The sequence below is a fragment of the Cupressus sempervirens genome, chromosome 6, assembly GCF_028749045.1.
Source record: "Cupressus sempervirens isolate cs-2001-9-10 chromosome 6, ASM2874904v1, whole genome shotgun sequence".
Classification (NCBI taxonomy): Eukaryota; Viridiplantae; Streptophyta; class Pinopsida; order Cupressales; family Cupressaceae; genus Cupressus; species Cupressus sempervirens.
In genome coordinates, this window is record NC_143123.1 from 549,495,449 (window position 1) to 549,507,800 (window position 12,352).

Genomic DNA, 12,352 nt, shown 5'->3' on the forward strand with positions numbered 1-12,352 from the left:
TGGAATGTTAGGGGCTTAAATGGCCCGAGCAAAAAAAGGTTAATCAAACAATACTTAAAGAACTTTAACTCATAAATAATTTTAATACAAGAAACAAAGTTAAATAAATCAAAAGGATCCAAATTAAAAAAGATGCTAGGTATACGGGATTCATTATTTATAGAGGCAATAGGCGCATCTGGTGGCTTAGGAATTATTTGGAATCCTAGGAAAGTAGATGTGCAGTACATAGAGAACAGCAATAACTGGATAAGTGTTAGTATCCAGAGTTTAAAATCTAATATGAAATTAATTATAATTAATATGTATGGCCCAAACTGTCTCATAGGAAAAAGAGTTGTGTGGGATGAACTGAGTTCGGTTTTATTAAATTATAAAGATAATCCTATCATCATAGGAGGCGATTTTAACACTATTATTAGCTTGGATGAAAAAGTAGGAGGTGTGCAACATCTTGCACCCTCATCGTTAGAATTTAAAACATGGATTGATAAACACAACTTGATAGATATCTCGTTTAGCAATGGTACATATACATGGAACAATAAAATAAAGGATGAGGACTATATTGCAGAGAAGCTAGATAGATTCTTTATAGTTGGTAGCTTTACAGATTACAATAAAAACTTCCAGTCCTCCATTCTACCTTATGCAGGATCGGATCACTTTCCAGTGTGTATTGAGCTCTCTGAACCATCTAAACCGTCTAGGAATCCATTCAAATGTGAAAAGATGTGGTTCCTAGACCCGAAATTTTTAGAACTAATTAGGATATGGTGGACTGAAGCAAGCTTTGAAGGATCTAAAATGTTTATTTTCATTTCTAAGCTCAAATTGCTGAAAGAAAACATCCTAAAGTGGAACAAAGAGCATTTTAATAATATCTTCAAAGAAAAACTAGAGACTGAAGAAAAAATTAAGAAATTGAATCAGGATATTATTAGACATGGTATGAATCATGAGAGCTATCTTTTAGAGAAAGAACTGTTGGCAAAATAGGAAGATATCCTTTCAAAAGAGGAAACCTTGTAGAGGTAGAAATCTAGGGAAAAATGGCTAGATGAGGGAGACCAAAACACTAAAGTTTTTCACAACTCAACCATTTATAATAGATCTCTAAATAAAATTTCTAGCATCACTAACCATCAAGGTAGGCGCACGGAGAACTCGCAAGAAATAGCAGAGACGTTAGTCTCCCAATTTAAAAGCTTACTAAATAATTACAAAGGATCTAATGGGGAGGCCCAAGCCAGAATGCTTAAATATATCCCAGAATTGATTACGCCTAAAGATAACAATTACTTAAATAAACCAATTACTTTAGAAGAGGTTCGGACTGCTGTGTTTAACATGAATCTGGACAAATCGCCAGGGCCTGACGATTTTCAGGCCTTTTTCTTCCAAAAGTGTTGGGATATCTTGGGAGAAGACCTATGGAGAGCGATTGAAGCATCTAGAAATGGAGGATCTTTATTGGCAGAAATCAATTATTCCTTTATTACCTTGATTCCTAAAAAGGATGGGCCAAAACATCCCGATGACTTTCAGCCTATCGCCTTATGCAATATGATATACAAAATCTTTTCAAAAGTTTTGGCTAATAGGCTGAAGTGTCTGTTGCCACAATTGATTTTAGAAGAACAAACAGGTTTTGTTCCAGGGAGATCCATTTTGAATGGTATTCTCACAATACAAGAAACCATTCACTCGGCAGCTAAAGACAAAGTTGCATGTATGTTTATGAAATTAGATATACAAAAGGCTTATGATATGGTTGATTGGCGTTTTCTTTGCAAATTCCTAGAGGCATTCGACTTTTCTCATCAATGGATCAACTTGATCTTCAAGTTCATCTCCACCCCTAAGATTTCAATACTTATAAACGGAATGCCTGAAGGTTTTTTTGAAATCTCCAGAGGCATCAAACAAGGAGATCCCTTATCCCCCTCCCTTTTCATCATTATGGCGGAAGCCTTTGGCAGAGCCATCTTAGATGCATATATGAGACGGAAGATCTCTGAAATAATAGTAACTAGAAACCTTCCAAATATTACCCAACAATAGTACGCAGATGATACTATTTTACCTGGCAAAAGCTCGGTTCAAGAAGCTTTGGGTTTTAAAAAGATTTTACAATCCTATATGGATGCCTCAGGGCAAAAGGTGAACAAGGAAAAGTCTGAGATTTTCTTCCTGAATACCAGTCCAGATATGGAAAACCTGATTTGCAAGATCATGGGCTATAATAAGGGAGTTTTCTCGTGTAAATATTTGGGAATTTCCTTAGAAAAGAGCTCAAAATTTAGCAAAGTTTGGCTGGATACGATTGAGAAGCTGGATAAGAGGATTGGTAGTTAGAAAGATAAATGGCTCTCTAAGGCTGACAAAATTACCAAGATTAGATCGGTCCTTTCAGCCATTCCAATCTTTCCTATGACATGTCTGCCCCTTTCCAATTGGATGTCCATGAATTTTAAATCAAAACTTGGGAATTTTTTATGGAAGGATAAAGCAGATGATAAGAAACTAGCCCTCATAAAATGGGACAATTTATGTAAAGATAAAGAATATGCGGGTTTAGGAATAAAGAAGCTACAATGGGAAAATGAGGCATTGGGAGAAAAACTCATCTTGAGATTATACAAGGAAAACGATCACAAATGGGCCAAGATTATATATAACAAGTATCTAGATCTGACTGATCCTAAGTTGATTTTCAGAATGAAAAACCTACCTAAAGGATCAGAATGCTGGAATTTTTTGGCTAAGTGTCAGAAACTAATTAGTAGAATTTTGACATGGGATGTAGGTTTGGGAGATAAAGCCTTGTTTTAGGAAGATTCCTGGAATGGGCACCCCCCGATCCCATCATCCCCCTGTCATGAAAATCTAAAATTTAAGCTGACATCATTATGGGGAAGTAAGGTTAGGGATTATAAAATCAAAGAGGTCTTAGATGGAGTCTTGCAATGGAGGTGGCGCTCACCAGTTGAGATAGGTTTAGATCTTGACTCAATCAAGGCCTTTGAGAAGATTGTTTCCAATAGAAACATCAAACAATCTGAAAGGGCGAACAATCTATTATGGGCTAGATCAAAGGATGGTATATATAATGTGAAACAAGGATATAAGGCTATCACTCATTCTCAGAGCTGGAATGTTGTCGAGTTACCTCTTAGTTTGTGTTGGGATGTTGCTTGTCTTCCAAAGGCTGGATTCTTTTTATGGCTAGCTCTACAAAATAGAGCCCTAATAGCTAACAGATTACGAAAATTTGGCATTATAGGACCTCATTGGTGTTTAATGTGTAAACAAAATTATGAGGATGTTGATCACCTCTTCCTCAATTGTCCTTTTGTGTTTATTTGCTAGGAATGGCTCAAGGCTTGACTCGCTTGGGCCACCCCTTTTTCGAATTCCCTTAAGGGACTCCTTCTTTCATGGCCTACGAGATTGGTTTGTGGAGTTTATAACAAACTATGGAATATCTGCCTGTCCATTTTGGTGTGGGAGCTGTGGAAAGAGAGAAATCAGCGTATTTTTTGGGAAAAAGAAATGAAAGTGGAGAGGTTTACTCTAAAACTAGAAGCTTCCATAATGGAAGTGTTAAACCCTCATCTTAGGAAAGTTAGTCAAGAAGAAGACTCATTCTCTGCTTGGGATGGTCTGATGAAGAAGAATTGGGCCAACCTTATCAATCCACCCTTGGTTTACTCGTCAAGCAATAAGGAGGCAAGGGCGAGTTGCAAGTGGGCCCCTCCTCCGCTAGGATGGCATAAACTAAATTTTGACGGTGCAGCAAGAGGAAATCCAGGAGTGGCTAGAATTGGATGCATTGTAAATGATGACAGTGGCAAGTGGATCACGAAGCTAGCGTCGCCTCTCCCTCCCACCTTTAACAATTTAGCCGAATTAGAAGCGCTTGAAAGGGGTTTACAACTTTGCCATAATTTAGGTATATCTAAGATTATAATTGAAGGCAACTCTCAGATCGTACTAAATGCGGTTAGAAAGTGAAACACCCCAAATTGGGTTCTGAATTCAAAGCTTCAAGAAATCCTCTTGAAACTGGATAATTTTGAGGAAACTCAAGTTGGTCATATATTCCGAGAAGGGAATAAAAAAAAGATGGGCTAGCAAACAAAGGCACTGATGGAGAAGCGATATTGGTCTATAATAATTTATAGTCCATCTAGGTATTCCTTTACAAGAATCTTATATCACCAGTATTTGTTGTGGTATATAAGATAGGTAATTATACATTTAAAAATGCATAAGGCCATATCTAGTGTCTTAATTTTATTTTGTCACCTTTTATTTGATTTTTTTCTTTTTTTTCTTTTTTTATACATAGTCTTATGTCCATCCTAATATTGGTTTAGCTGTCTGAAGTCTTCCTATTGTTATCTAGCTCAGTCTATGTATACTCGTTTTATTGACTAAACTTTTAGAATTTGGCAAGTTATCATAGCTAGGTAAGGTAATAGAGGATTTTAAATATGTAGTCCCAGTACAATAAGTTAATGCATCTATGCATGGGAGTTGTCATCAATAGCTGTCATGAGTGTTTGAGATCATCGCCAAATTAAGGCATTCATTGTATTTTAAGGGCAACTTAAACCATGGTCGGACTATGATGAGATACAACTGGTGAATGGTTTCGATGTATTTGATGGGTTTCCTGGGTTGCAGCATTTAGGAATTACTCCCACTGAGCAATTTTCCTTTAGCACCAATGGAGTCAAATGTTCATGTTTACCATGCGACAGAGAACTGGACTATGGCCTTTCTAAGGAAGGTAAAACCTGAAAGATGGAGTTGCCTCCTTAGATCAACAAAAGACATGTCTCATTTTGTTGTCAATAGGTATATAGGTGAAGAAGTATTCAACTATAAGGCAACTTGGAGGACCCACAACTCCATAATTGGCTCTTTCATAGGTGTCATGGTTAGGGCAAGGATTGAACAGGAAGACACAGTCAAGCTTTGTTTTGACATCTTCAACCCTGTGTGGAGGCGTGGGCTAGAAAAGGCCATTTTTAGCATTGACAAAAAAATTAGAATCCCATTTATGGAGAAATATATGGGCCTTCGTTTGGGTGCAGAGGAATTACAGACTGCTCCCCGTCGATAGTCCCTCATTGTTAGGGATAATCTGGCCTTTGTTAAGGAATGGCCACACATGGAAGCCAGCATTAACTTCCTCCTGCGCTAGCAAAGGATTAGGGTGGATGATAATAAGGAATGGGTTGTCAATTATCTTAATATGTTCAATGCATATGTGCATCCAGGTGTAGTTTTCGACAACCTCAACGCTCTGGATTTCTACATCCTCAACTCGAAAAAGACAAGCAGAGCCAAGGTGAATTTTGAACTACCTCCCAACTTTGCCATGGACTGTCCTAGAGGTGATAATGGTCACTTGGAAAAAATAGTATATGACAATGGTCGATTATTTTTGTATCTAGTAATAGGGTATAGTTGATATGTATCTTAATGTATAGGTTAGTATGTAGTAGGTTACTGGGTGTGTAATAGGTCCTTTATATAGAAAAGTGTAGTGGTGTGGAGAAAGATCATGTTTTTGTAGTTTCAGACTTATTTACTGTTAATATATTAAATATATTTCAGAATTTGTTTGGTGCTTTTAAGGGACTGGACACTTCTAGCCTCGTATGTTTTCAGTATAATAGTCCGATTAATGTTGGTACTTAGGATGTGTTGAATATGGATAAAGTTTCTTGCTTATGATCGAGGTTATCATACAAATTGAGCTTTAATCTGTAGGGGTTGATGGATTCATGATATACATTTTTGTTATTAATATGTGGGTGCTAAATTGTAATTTTATGTTTGATAATATAGTCTGCATAGCTCGAACTCGGGATATTCCCAGTTGGTATGTTTGAGGGATAGATACAGAGCACCTTAATTTGTATCTTTATTTTTTTCCATGAAACTAGGAAATTCAAAGTAGGATCTTCTTGATTCAATGATGGTTGTTTTTTAAAATATACTGCAGAAGTTTTCATGATAATGAATTGATTTCCTCTTGAACAATTGGGTTTCGTTTATGAAGTCTCTTGTTAGGGTTTGGAGAGTTTTTCATTTATGATCTGAGGTTTATTATACATTGGAGCATTTTAATCTATATGGTTGATTGGATTCATATTGTAAGTTGTTAGTTATCAATTACTGTAATTTTATGTTTGCTATTTTATGGTTTGTAATATTCAATCTCTGATCTCTAGTAAGTATGATTTAGGGCTAGGTATAGGGTTCTTCAACCTGTATCTTTTAATTTATTACACGGAACAAGGGATTACACAACAGGAATTACATTATTCAAATGTTGGCTATTTTTTATAATCCAAGGCAGAAGATCTCGTGAGTATGGATCGAACTTATCTCGAGTGATTAGATTTCGATTATGGTAGTCTCTTGTTAGATTTGGAGGGATTTGGCTTACCCTCTATTGCTAATTTGAAGCTATGTATGTAAGGAATAGATATTGCTAATATGAAGTTCTATATGTAAAGAATAGATGCCCGAGCTGCAAGCTATTATCGAGCGTTTTCTCTTTTCAGGACTAAATTTCCCCTTAATTTGTGTTATGAATTTTTTTTGGGTGGTTACCTTCCTTAGATTGTTTTGGCTTTTTTAGGTAGCACTTTGAGTTATGCAGATTTAATTTTAGATCTAGTAACAAATGATAGGATTATATGGTAAACTAATGTGCCATTGGTTCTCTATGTATTTTATATTGCTTCCTTATAGATAAGGTAATAAAATTAAATTCTATTTATATATTTCCCGTGTTTAATTTTGGTCATTGTATTATCTAACCCTACTAATGATTCATGGCACATTGGAGTTAGTTTCTTTTAAACAGGAATATTGATGAAATCCAACATTTGACTTAGGCATCCTCACTTATTAGATGGTGGGAGTCTTGTATTAGCTAGACTTATTTTCAATGGGAATGCCCATGTGTATTTTTTTGTAATTTTATAAGAACTAGGGTATGCCCCTTTGAAAATGTAATAATGTTGGATGTAATAATATTGTAAATTTTGACAGTATAATGGATAACTATTTTGAAGACTTCAAGGAGAGGATGAACAACAGGTTCAGGATTCCTCCTAAACTTGTTGAGGATTACAAAGATGATGTGTGTTTCATGGTAGACTACGACATAGTATACATTCAAGTAGTCAGGCCCCGAGTTGCATGGGTGAAACCTCTACCTTATGAGGTAAATATTGATGAAACTAGGGATATTATTGAAGCACTGATAAATGAGCCTGTAGATCCCAAGCAACCAATTTTTGGAACTTATGATGAGGCAAAAGCCAGAATAGAATTGGAGATCAAACTTTCCCAAGCAATCAACAAAGGTAAAAGAAAGGTTGCTAAGTTGAAAATTGCTACCGAGCCTTTAATGATTACCGAGGGAAAAGGTGAGGATGAAGAAGAGGAGCAAGAACCAGAAAACAAAGAGCAAGAATCAGAGAAGGAGGCAGAGCCAACCAAGAAGAAAGGAAGGGTTATCATCACAAAACCCCCAAAGGCCTAGAAAATAGAAAATTTAATCACTAGTTAAAGTATAAAATTCAAAAAGTATTACAATAGTACTTAGCCTACCAGCAAGTACTAATAAGAGTTAAACTTGGAGATAACGGTCGATTAAGCTAAATAAATAGGAATAAATTAAGAGTTAAAAGTGAAGTGATACTAGCATAGATATTTAAATAAATCCATCTAAATAAATGCCTAGAGATATATATTATAAAATACTTAAAATTTAATTTACTACACAAAAATAATTGTACTTACTTAAGTTTTTCATTTTAATTTCTACAAAATATTGATTATTTATATGTCTAAAGCTTAGAATTTTAGCAAATATTTAATGCAGTGTTTATTAAATTATTTTTAAAAGTATACTATATTTATAATAGATATTTAAAATTTTGACGTGTAGATGATTGTCAAATTTAATCTAAAAGATAACTTTTAAAATTAACACATTCACAACATCCCACTCCACCATCTCTACCATTGTAGAATGTCTCTCAGCATCAATGAATATTGGCCAAAAAAGGTAATTTTAACAAAGCCTATTGACTTAAATAAATTAGATTTGAGAATTTTCGAAGTCTTTTTATTTTCTATATATTGATAAATTTGATCTATTTGGGAAAAAATTTAAAATATTATTTATCTATGATGTTATTGTTTCGATAAAAAAGACACAAGATAAACAATATTTTTAATGTCGATAGGCATTCTACAATGGCACAATGGGTGGAGTGGGATGGTGTGAGCGTGTTAATGTTAACTTTTATTCTTCTAGATTGAATTTGACAACCATCTACATGTCAAAAGTTTAAATCTTATTATAAATAGAATATATTTTAAAAAATAATTTAATAAATACCACATAAAATATTTGTTTAAATTATAGTGTTTGGGGATATAAGTCATCCACTTTTTTAGAAATTAAATTAAAAAGATCAAGTTAGTAAAAAAATAAATAAATAGAGATAAAAGAAATATAAATAATTTTAGATGTAGGAAATTGTAATTATTATTATTATTCTGTAGTGGATATCTATCGCCATTTCTTTGGATAGATTTATTTAAGATATCTATACTAGTTTAAAAAATAATTAGAAAAAATAGATAAAAGGAAGTTCTGTTAAAAATAGGATGTGAAGTTATTACAATTTCCCATCATAAATATCCCCTCTTCTGTTGATTCAGTGATATCTAAATGGAACTCAATCCGAAGCTTGGAAGATCAAATAATTCACACAAAATATTAAAATGTTCCAATATCAAATGATTGTGATATTAGCATAAGATAATAATATAAAACTTATATGGAATTCTAACAATACTAATTCCCTCTCTTTGGAAGCATCTCTTGTTTGATTTTGTTGTAAAGCAAACAGGTTAAAGCAAGTTTCTCAGCAATTGTCAAAGATATCCTCCTTGGCTCGCGTCCTTTATAACAACGGCCCATGAAATTCATTGGAAAGTACCATTTGTAAATTGTATGATAAATTATTCAAAGTGAAAATTGTAAAAGTGATATTAAAACATTATGTAATTGCTGGGGTATGCCCCTAAGATACATGTAAAATAAAGGACATTTGTCCCAGGCAAGACTGGAGGTTTTCTTCCCCGTTCTTTCCTACCAGTGCTCGCTTGAACGGTGGATTTGTAAAAAATTTATATTAATAAATAAAATCAAGGCTTTTGCCATTTATTGATCAAAATAATAATAATAATAATTAGAAAAAATAAAATAAAAATTATCATCATGATTATTGTTATTTAATGTAAACTCTTACAGATAATTAAATGGATAAAGTTGTTCATTTGTTTATTCGTCCCTGTCTATATATAGGTAGGGAACTTATGTTTTCACTTCCTTTAACTAATTAATTTTCATAACTAAAATTATAAACTCCTAAAGTTTGAATACAAATTATTATTTAACTTTAAATTTATTTTTTAATAGGTAATGGGTCGAAGCCTTGATTATTTTCTATTATTTTTTAAAATTTTGTATTATTGTGTATTAAGTTCGAGCTGACTTGAACCCAAGACCCTCCGTATGAGAGAATCACAACTTATCATTGTATTGTAGACTCTTGAGTTATTTATAAATTTCTTGTTTTTGATTGGTTGTACTGGATTTTCCTAAGATTTATTGTTATTTTTTAATTGAGACAATGTCAATAATAATATCTAACATTTCTAGAAAGTTCTACAAAATTGTGAAATTGGTCTCCCTAGAATCATTCTGCTAGCATATTATTTTATAATTGGTGGTGGTATTGTGGTTGTATTACATTTTGATTAGATTTATGCATTGCTCACAAAGAAACTCCTATGATTTTTGTTTCTACAATTTTTCTTGTCTTTTTGTATTGTTGGGAAAAAAACATTCATATAACCCACAAGAACCGATGGTCATTGGCTTTGAATCAAATCTCCAAATCTGAAATTTGCTTCCTTAACAAAGTGGCTATGCTTGTGAATGCCACAAACAAAACAAAAGATTGAGGTTGTTCATCTAACTATTTGAGGCACCTTAATTCATCATGGGTATTAAAATATGCTAGCATCAAGAGACCTACTTGATAAGTACATAGGGTTCAGGTTTCTCTAAGGATTCCCATGACTTCCTCCTCCTACTCAACAAATGCATTAATGCGATTTCTAAAAATATTCTCAAAAAGTTCTTGTGGTCCAAATGACTAGTGAGAATATCTAAGAAAAGCTATAAACTTAAAAGTATGTCCTCCACTATGTGCTCCAAATCAAGTCTCTCATGAAAATGAGCATATGCAACATGTCTGGAAATCATTGTGCAATCAAAAAGTTTGGCTCATCACTCACCCTACTATCCAATAGGGTTAATCTGTTGAATCAAAGTGTTTGAATTAATTACCCTACCTATATAACAGGAGCCCCTTCCTACATTTGATTCTCTTGTCTTGTAGTGGCCTACTCTTACATAACATATCTCTTGAATTGATTCTCCTATAGAGGCCCTCGTTGGAGCTTAAGACTACCAATCCCCTGCTCCAAATTATGTAATTTTTCTCTTAATCTTGTTCCATCTTCTTAAGATAAGAAATTTGGTCATCCTTCCCATTATTATGGGTCTCAAGGATCTAAGGGTGAATTTCATTCTTGAATGGGGAAATCATTACCAGGTAACTAAAACCCTGATCAGAACTTTGCCCAACCTTTTCATCTTGAATTTTTGCACATCTATCACGCTCAGTCTCAAAATCACCAATATTTTGACAATTCTTATGGAAAACACTCCAAAATGTCTTCATGGAACTATAGTTGTCTATGTCACTCTACTTATTTCCTTGCCTAATAAAGTGCATTGAGGTAGAAAAATTAGGGGTTCTACCATAGTTTTGGGATTTTATCATGCTAGGTGATGTATTGCAAGGGGTTTTACTATTTTTATGTAATAGAGTGTAAGGCATTACACATGAATGCAAGAAAATAAATCTACAATTAGTTATAAATTAAATTCTCAATTAAAAGATACTTTGAGAGAGATGTTTTTGAAAAAAAATTAAAATAAATAGAAAAGTTTTCTATTTGAAAACCCCTAAAATCTAGTATTAATTAGCATGCCCTACAACATTGATAATTGACCTACATAAGGTGAAATGCAAGTGATGCATGAAACTTCATGAACAACCTAAGATTCAATCCTCCAATTCAAATTTCATAGGGCCTAAAGCTCAACAAGAAACTAAATTTGGATTTATTCTTGAAACATCATTTTCTAGCCTGCAAAATCAAGTTAGGAGCCTACTCCTTATTCTTGGAAAAAAATCCCTCCATCTGCAACTTTGAATAACAAGAACTTTAAATATTACACAATGATGGTTTTTTCCAACTACTTTATAATACAAATACCTAAACTGGAGAAACAAACCTCTTATTATTTTGATTTCTCACTGCAAGCAAAACATGAAATTCAAACTCAAAAACCTAAACCATACAAATAGACCTGCAATTACTTCAATTTCAAAAGGGAATTGAAACACAAAATTCAATGTCAAACGATGGAATAGATTAGTTGTAAGAAGAATAGAAAAGATTAATCCTTATGTGTTAAAAGAAAATGTAAGTGTAAGTACTTATGAATTAATTTTTTATTGAGAAATTATGCATTTTTACATTACTAATTAATAAGCCAATTTAGTTGTGTATAGAAAACACATTAAATGTTCATAAAGTTAATTAGAGCTTTTTGTACTAGCATTCTTACTATCTACTACACATAATCTAATACACATGACATCTCATTGTTTATTTTTATTATTGCAAATTTAACAACCCTTCATCCTATTATATTTTTGAAAAATTGATAATTTATTTTCTCTTGAAATCTACCTTATGCTTTATACATTAGGCAGGGACTCTAGCTTTAATTGAAATTGTGTTCCTATTTTTAAACACATTGTGATTATTTCCAATATTCTTTGATTTTTGAACGACACATTGTATAGACCATATTAAGGTTTGTGCATGCATAACTTGGCTCACAAGAGGATCTATGGGTATCTGGTGTGTATCAAGATTTGTAAGGCATAAATCTTTGACCCATTTCTTAGGTGTTTTTTTTTTTGCTACTAAGATTTTTGAAAACATACTGGAAAACATGACAAGAGTCCATGGATATTTGATGTACATTGGGATTTGTAATGCATAAATCTTTGACCCATTTCTTGGGTCTATGGTTATTTATTTTTGTTGCTGAGTTAAAAAAAAAAAATGCTAAAAAATGTGAGTTTAAGTGCTT